The sequence below is a fragment of the Mandrillus leucophaeus genome, unplaced genomic scaffold (genome assembly GCF_000951045.1).
Source record: "Mandrillus leucophaeus isolate KB7577 unplaced genomic scaffold, Mleu.le_1.0 Scaffold159, whole genome shotgun sequence".
NCBI lineage: Eukaryota > Metazoa > Chordata > Mammalia > Primates > Cercopithecidae > Mandrillus > Mandrillus leucophaeus.
In genome coordinates, this window is record NW_012101576.1 from 1,152,315 (window position 1) to 1,160,891 (window position 8,577).

Below are 8,577 nucleotides of genomic sequence, written 5' to 3' on the forward strand. Positions count from 1 at the left end.
AACAGACCTTTAGTGTCTCACAGTCCAAGAGGCTGGAAGTCCACGATGAAGGTATCAGCAGTGTGGGTTCCTTCTGCGGGCTGTGAGGGAAATCCGCTCCAGTCCTCTCCCCTAGCTTTTGGTGGCTTACAGGCAATCTTTGGAGTTCCTTGGCTTGGAGACAAACCATCTCAATCTATCTTCATCTTCACATGGGTGTGTGTGTGTGTATGTGTGTGTGTGTGTGTCTGTAGCCAAATTTCCCCTTTTTATAAGGACATCAGCCATATTGGATTAGGGGCCTATCCTATTCCAATATGATCTCATTTTAACTAAATACATCTGCAAAGACCCTATTTCCAAATAAAAGTCATATTGAGAAGTACTGAGGGCTAGGATTCCAACATATCTTTTCTGAGGGACAAAATTCAACCCATAACAGAGGTGTAGTTAGTAGTTGTGCTTCCAGGCACGATTTACAAACACAGCTGTTTTTTCCTTAGTTTCTGGAGGCCTTCTGTTGAACGGCTTTTCGTCTGTTAGGAAGCTGTGTTGGAAGCAGTGGGAAGCTGTGACCTGTGAGGCCTGCTGAGAAGGTGTTCGGAGGCTCCTGTTCTCCATAGCTCTTTACCTTTAGGCTGTGTGAGCAGGGACTATGTGTCCCAGGCAGCGTATTTACTGTGGGAATGTTTTTTTTTTTTTTTGGAGACAGAGTCTCGCTCTGTCACCCAGGCTGGAGTGCAGTGGCACACACCAGGAACTTTTATGCAGCTGCAGCTGTTCCCTGGACAGGTAGATAAGGACTGAGGGCCTGAGGGGCGAGGTAAAGCCCCCTGGCTCGTGAGCCTTGCTCGCTGTACTCGTGGCAAGAGCAAAAGTGGCCAGAGGAATGGCTCCTCCTCGAATTTCGGACTTCCCTTTCTGGGCCTTTCCCATCATTGGTACAAATTATAATCCCCTCCCCTCTGCCCGCCACTACCTCTTTCATTTGGCACAGGAAGAAAGGAAGGTCATTTCTGGGAAATGGACCCAGTCGGGCCAGGTTGAGCTGCTGCCATCTGGTGCCTATCTTTCCTCATGCCCTAGGGGCCCTATTTCAGCCCCCTTTCACCACCTCCATCTCTTCCTCCCAAGACAATCACAGTGGGCAGTGTTTACACTTGCACAGGATTGGGGGGAGAAGAGGACACCTCTAATTTGCTCCTCTATTCTAATTTTCTTTCTCATTTAATTAGGCTAAAAAAAACCCTCACTTTTAACACTCTTACCAACAGCTCCTAATGAAAGCAGCAGCCACTAATTACATAAATCATTTATTGGAGAGCTATTTTAGATTCCTCATTTAATGAATGCTGCAGAATTTAACTGGTTTCCGATTCATCAGAATGGAGCTTGGCAAAGTCATGAAGATAGAGACCCCCCTCCCTGCACACTCTGTTTCGCTGGTGACTGTCCGCCTGTGACCTCTGCTCACTTCACTCTACCCTGCAGGCTCCCCTCCAACTGCCCCTCCAGACACCTCCTCCTCACTCACCTCTGTGGCTTCCACTGTCATTACCTGTTGGTGACCCCAGATCTCTAATGTCTCCTTCCCAGATCATCTATCCACTGCCTACAGGAATTTCCGGTTGGAAGGCTGCAGGAATGACATCCTCCTCCCCAGACCTGCTCCTCCGTCCTCCTTATCGCACGTGACATTATTCACTTGCCTGGTTGCTTGTCCTGCAACTGAAGCTCAGAGAGGTTAAAACCCTTGCCCAGAGGCACACAGCTAGTGAGTTACGGTAAAGCAGAGATTTGGACCCAAGTCTGACTGTTCTCAAAACCCATGCTAGTACCAGCATGCTGTGCCACCTTACTGATGAGGTGAGCACGTGAGCTCCTTTCCACACCTCATGCTGTTCCAAGCACTGGCTCTATACGATGTAATTGAACTGACACACCCCAACTACCCATTTGTGATGTGCCAGGCTGTGTTCCAGGTGTTGGGATCCCAAGTTGCCTAAGATACAGTCTTGCTCTCTCAGACTCAGAGAGGAAAAAAAAAAAACAACCAACCATGGCCATTTAGTGTCTTCCATGCTTTGACAAAGGTAAGTACATGTGCCTGTGCTCAGGAAACACATGTAAGAGCACCACCTACCTCCTTCCTTGGGGATTAGGGAAGGATCCCCAGGAGGTGAGCCTTGAGTTGGGTTTTGAAGGTCAAGTAGGAGGAGCCGGAAAATAAGGTCTTGGGTAGATGAGAAAAACACAGTTTCTTTACACTCACACAATATTTCTGACACCAGAGGTGTGGGTTATTTCCCGCAGTGACCAATTCTCCAACACCAGCTAGGTGTCCTAGCTGGTGTTTAATTCTGACACTATCAAGCTGCAGTTCCTGCCAGATCCCACACGTTAAGGGCTCAGTCCCACCAGACTGCCCCCATTGCAGATGCCAATGGTAAATCTGGGCCTCAGGTATTTCTGACCAAACAGCTATAAGTTAGCGGTTCCCATGGCCCCCTCCCTTGGGTTCAATAACGTGCTAGAATCGCCCACAGATTCAATGGCCCACAGATCTCAGAGAAACACTACTACACTTACCAGCTTATTATAAAGGACACAGCTCAGGAACAGTCAGATAGGAGATGAATAGGGCAAGGTAGGGGTGGGGCAGGGGGTGGGGCTTCCATGTCCTCTCTGGGCACCCACCCTCCAGCACCTCCATGTGTTCTGCAGTCCAGAAGCTCATCAGATCTCACTGTTCAAGAGCTTTCACAGACCTCAAACTCCAGCACCCAACTCCCATTCCCAGAGGCTGAAGTGTGGGTGGGGTAGGTGAGGGTGGAATATATATATTTCAAATAATATATATTGATGATGCTCCAGCAGTTTTAAGCAAAATCTTCAGCCATTTATGTCCAGAATTTTTGACAAACAAAACCAGACAAAACAACCAATCACACAAAACGAAACAAAAACCACCCAGCCAAATAACCAAACCAAACCAAACCAACCCTAGGGTTCATTGTTTGGGGATGCACTGAGTCACACTGAATCATGCCTGTGCCTGATGTTCTGGAAGAGTTCTGTTTCCTCTCAGGGTCATCAGTTATGTGATAAAGAAGTGTTAAATACTTGGTGATGATTTAAAATCCAATCTCAATTTGGTCCCACCTTGAGATCTGTTCATTCTTTTTTTTTTTTTTTTTGAGACAGAGTCTCGATCTATCTCCCAGGTTGGAGTGTCATGCCGTGGTGCAATCTTGGCTCACTGTAGCCTGGACCTCCTAGGCTCAAGAGCTCCTCCTTCCTCAGCTCCCCTGAGTAACTGGGACCAGAGGCATGTGCCACCCTGCCCAGTTAATTTTAAACTTTTTTGTAGAGACGGAGTCACATTATGTTGCCCAACTTGGTCTCAGACTCCTGGGGTCAAGCGATCCTCCTGCCTGGGCCTCCCAAACTGCTGGGGAGATCTGTTCCTACTTTCCTTCTTTCTTTTCTTTTCTTTTCTTTTCTTTTCTTTCTTTTTCTCTTATTGAGACAAAGTCTTGCTCTGTCACCCACGCTGGAGTGCAATGATGCAATCTCGGCTCACTGCAATCTCTCCCTTCCGGGTTCAAGCAATTCTTCTGCCTCAACCTCCCGAGTAGCTGGGACTACAGGCACACACCTGGCTAATTTTTGTATTTTTAATAGAGACAGGGCTTCACCATATTGGCCAGGCTGGTCTCGAACTCCTGACCTTGTGATCCACCCACCTCTGCCTCCCAAAGTGCTGGGATTACAGTCATAAGCCACCACACCCGGCGATCTGTTCATTCTTAATGGAAAAATGCTTGGTACTTTATAAGCCAAATGGTGACACAATTGGCCCTATTTTAGTCCAACAGGGAAAAAGGCAAAAATTATACTTTTCAGCAGACTTGGTACACTTGATAGCTTAAACTGACAAAAATTGTCTTCTAAAACTAAGATAAAACAAAATGGGAATAATGATACTTCCTCATGGAGTTGTGGGAAGGGCGGAGTAAGATTCATGTGCAGAGAGTTTGCACAGTGCCGGGCACATCAAGGACATTGATGGGTCAGAGTTCCCAGTGTTGGCACCATTGCTGGGGTGGGAGTGGCCTCTGCTTGCAGCAGGGAAGAAGGGCAGATGAGCCTTCCGAAACGTACTCCTCAGAACCTGGGTCCTAAGTCTGTTTGCACGCATGTGCCCTGCGTGTGTTCTCTGAAGGGCATTAGCGGACAGGGACCCTTGTCCACATGAAAGCTCTCAGGGAATCATGGCTTGCTAAAGCCAGAGCACAAGGCGGAGATCACTTGCACCAACCCACCCCACATGGAAAGGAGAGCTGAGTCCCGAGAGGGCTGTAGGGTCACAACTTCCTAGGAAGCCGGGGCTGGAGCCAGGCCCCCTGCCTGCCCTCTCCATCGCTGTGCCCCGCGCTGTGCTGCCCAGGCAGCTCCTCAGCCACAGCACCTTCAGTCCCACCTGGCCTACAGGGAAGGGGGTGCAGGGTCGCCCGGCCCCTGGAAGCTCGCCTCTAAAGCCCCAAGGGCACCGTAGGGGACGCTATGTCCACAAAGGCTTCTAGGAGGAGCTTTCATGACACTTTATGAAAAAAAGTCCCACCGTCCTGGGCTGAGCCTTCACCTCACCTGGGCTCTTCTCAAAGTCAAGTCATAGCGGGCGGGGGGCGGGGGGCAGAAACTGAAGTGCAGAGTGAAGGGCTCCGAGCAAGCACTCCCAGGCCTGGGCCAATAGGCCCCGTGGCACCTTCGGGAACATCTCTGTCCATGAAAAGCTGCAGTCTGCTGTTACTGTTTCAGTAACGGGGTCAATATTTCTATATTCGGACACTGCGCAATCTCTAGGCCTCCCGAGGGTTTGAGTTCTCCGAGGTCCAGACTCATAATCCACACCTCCCTCCCGCTGCAAAAAAGAGCGTGCAGACCCAGGTAGGTGAGCGGCGGGACTGTCCCTTCAGCGCCAGGAGGGAGAGTGCGCCCCCACCTGGTGACAGGCAGGATGGCAGCGAGAGGCCAGGGCTGAAGGAGGCGCAGGATCCTCTCCTGGTGGCCTTCTCCCTGGAAGCCCCTCAGAACCACCGGAGACATCCCCAGATTACAGAAACCTGGGCCCTCACCACAGACCCTGAATCAGGAAGTACGAGGTGTGCCCCCAGACATTTTTTAAAAACAACAACAAGTTCTATAGAGCTTCTGATCAACACCCAGTTGAGAACTGCAGAGTATTAAGATCGGAGATGAGGTGTCACAAATAACTTCTAGCTAACAATAGCTAAGGCGCCAACACTTGTGAATCATTTGTCGTTATATGCAAATTAGAGGCCCGTGGCAGTGACTCATTCCTGTAATCCCAGCACTCTGGGAGGCTGATGCAGGAGGATCACTTGAGCTCGGGAGCTTGAGACCAGTCTGGGCAACATGGTGAGACCCCATCTCTACTGAAAATAAAAGCGAATTAGCCAGGCCTAGCCTGTAGTCCCAGCTACTGGAGAGACTGAGGTGGGAGGATTGCTTGAGCCTGGAGGTCAAGGCTGCAGTGAGCTGTGATTGCTCCACAGCACTCCAGCCTAGGCAACACTGAGATCTTGTCTCAAAAATAAATATATATAAAATATATTTTTTTATATATATATATATATAGAGAGAGATACACAGCTCCAAGATGCTGCTAAACCACATATACATGTATGTATGTATAATTAGAGCAGATATGAGGCCATTCCTCTAACTCTGCCTTTCCCTTGCATTCTCGGAGAGAAAAGGCCAGTGTGGGGGCTCTGCCGGGTGCCCAAATGCCTGCAACCCTCCTGAGCCTTGCTGGAGACTATCACTGATCTCTGCCCCCAGTTGGGATGTTTTCAAATTGGTCTAGTCTAGGGCTTTACTGGCTTCCCAAAAGCTTTGGGCTAAGTTCAAATGGGGAACTCCCCTGGAAGTGTGCCTCAAAAGCAGATGTCATCCACAGTGTGTTTCTCAGCAGGAAGTCGCCCCCCCAGCACAGCTGTTCTCCACTGTGACAAGCATGGGAGCCCCCAGGGACTGTGCTGAAGAGCAGATTCTGATGCGCAGGGCCGGGTGGGGCCTGAGAGTCTGCATCTCTAACAAGCTCCCAAGGGACACCTTGTTGCTCTCCAAGGACCACATGTGAGGGTCTACACCACTTACTGACAACACTGCTCTAGCTATGACCAGCTGGAAGGGCTTCCGAAGAGGAGCTTCATAGCTAAGCTGACCAACCCTCCTGGTTTGCATGGGGCTGAAGAGTTTGCCCAGACTTGAAACCTGGGATGGTCCCACGGAAACCAGAATTCTTGGTTACCCTGTGCACAGCCATGATCCAATACAATTAGCTTAGGTAAAGCCTTGACATAGACATCTGAGAAAGGCTCCAGAATGCTTACAAAGAAACAAACAAGGTGCCCTAAATCAATCTAGTGTAGAAAAAATACTCTTAAAGCACCGAGGGAAGGTAGATTAAATTCAAGGTCATCATGAAACTGAGCTTCTTGAGAGCTGAGTTCTGAGTGGGATGGGAAAGAAAAGGGATTAGGGAATGATCTAGGCTGGGTTGAAGGAAAGGGCTCCCATTACTATACCTGCCAGCTTTGGTTAGTGCTGATTTCATGAAAAGCCAGGTTCATCTGAGTTGTCAGAACCTACAAGACTGTTAAAATCATATTCAAGTGAGTGCTGTTGTATTTGTATTAAATTCCTGTATCTATTTTAGGCCACTTTCTCTCCCCAAAAGCCATGGCAGTTAACCTGGCCCTAAACCTAAGTTGCCCTGCCCTCCCTGTCCAGGTGGCTTCTAGAGAATGTCACATAATGCAGTAGTTTAATGGCCTTCCCTGGTGACCACAGCCCTGGTCTGGACGTGGTCCTGTCTCCGCCCTGCCATGTGCCATGTGACGTAGGTAGGAAGGAAGTCAGTGTCTACCTGCCTGTGCCTGTCCCACCCTTACAGGGATGGCTGAGGCATGAGGGCTCTGACAGCCCTGGAGACACACAGAACCTCACCAATATGGAAGAGTCTGGGAAAATCTTGGGCCACCCTGAGAAGGCACCTCACAACAAAGACTGCACATGGTATTTTTTGGAGGGCAGCCATACTCTAGCCTGTGGGTTTGGTTCCTCGAACTCGAAGTATGTGGGTTTCCCGAGTGTGTAAAATCCTGAGAGATGGTAATAAACCATACCCTTTGGGATGAGGTACAGGGAGACTTGATATTTACAAAATATTTGAGGCCGGGTATGGTGGCTCATGCCTGTAATCCCAGCACTGTGGGAGGCCAAGGCAGGAGGATTGCTTGCGCTCACGAGTTTGAGACCAGCCGAGGCAACATAACGAGAGCCTGCTTCTACAAAAATAAAATAAAATAAAAAGTTAACTGGGCATGGTGGTGTGTGCCTGTGATCACAATTATTCAAGAGGCTGAAGTGGGAGGATTGCTCTTGAGTCCAGGACTTTGAGGCTGCAGTGAACTATGATTGCACCATTGCACTCCAGCCTGGGCAACAGAGTGAGACCCTGTCTCAATTAAAAAAAAAAAAAAAAAAAAATATATATATATATATATATATATATATATGTGTGTGTGTGTGTGTGTGTATATATATGTGTATATGTGTGTGTGTGTATGTATACGCGTGTGTGTGTGTTATATATATGTATATATACAGCTTTATTTCTTTAGCTGTGGTTAAGATTTGAACTTTGGAATCAGGCAGAACTACAGGTCCAGCTCTGGCATTTTCTCACCCTCTAGAACCTGGATTTCCTCATCTGTAAAATAGAAATGGTAACAGTGCCTCCTCCTCGGGGCGCTGGGCCTTGGACGGCACACAGTACTCCTCCAAGAACAGCTATGTTATCACCACTCTTATCTCACAGACAGCTGGAGGAGGGTCACCAGGTGGGCCAGCGCTCTGCAGGAGGCCTCCTTTAAGGGCAGTCATCATTAGCACACTGTTAGCAATGGGAAGCTCCAAGATGCTGCCAAACCACTTAAAAAGATGTGTTAGAAATCCCCATTTGATAAAGAACAAAATTCTCAGTTCACAGAGCTTAGTCAATGCTTTTGTTGTCATTAATAAATGCTTTATTTTTGAAGAGTTTTAGATTTATAGAAAAGCTGTAAAGATAGTACAGAGAGTTCCCATTTCTGACAGGGAGTCCTGCACCACCTCTCTGCTGGGGCGGGCTTGCAGTGGTCCAGTGGTTCAGTTTTTGTCTGGCTTCCTTTTTTCTGTGGTAAGCATCTAGCCCACAAGCTGAGTTATGGAGATGCTACAGCTTTTCTGTTTGTAAAAATGACCTCAATCCCCGCCTACACCCATTTCCTCTGTGTGCACAAACACACGTGTGCACAGGCCCACCCACAGCATGCAGCAATGCAGTGTGAGGAGCACACCCACTGAGCTAGGCTCAGGTGACCCCTGACTGCTACCACTAGCAGACCCAAGGTGGATCCAGCTCATCCAGCTACTCAGGAGGCTGAGGCAAGAGAATCGCTTGAACCCAGGAGGCAGAGGTTGCAGTGAGCTAAGTTCGCGCCACTGCACTCCAGCCTGGGTGAG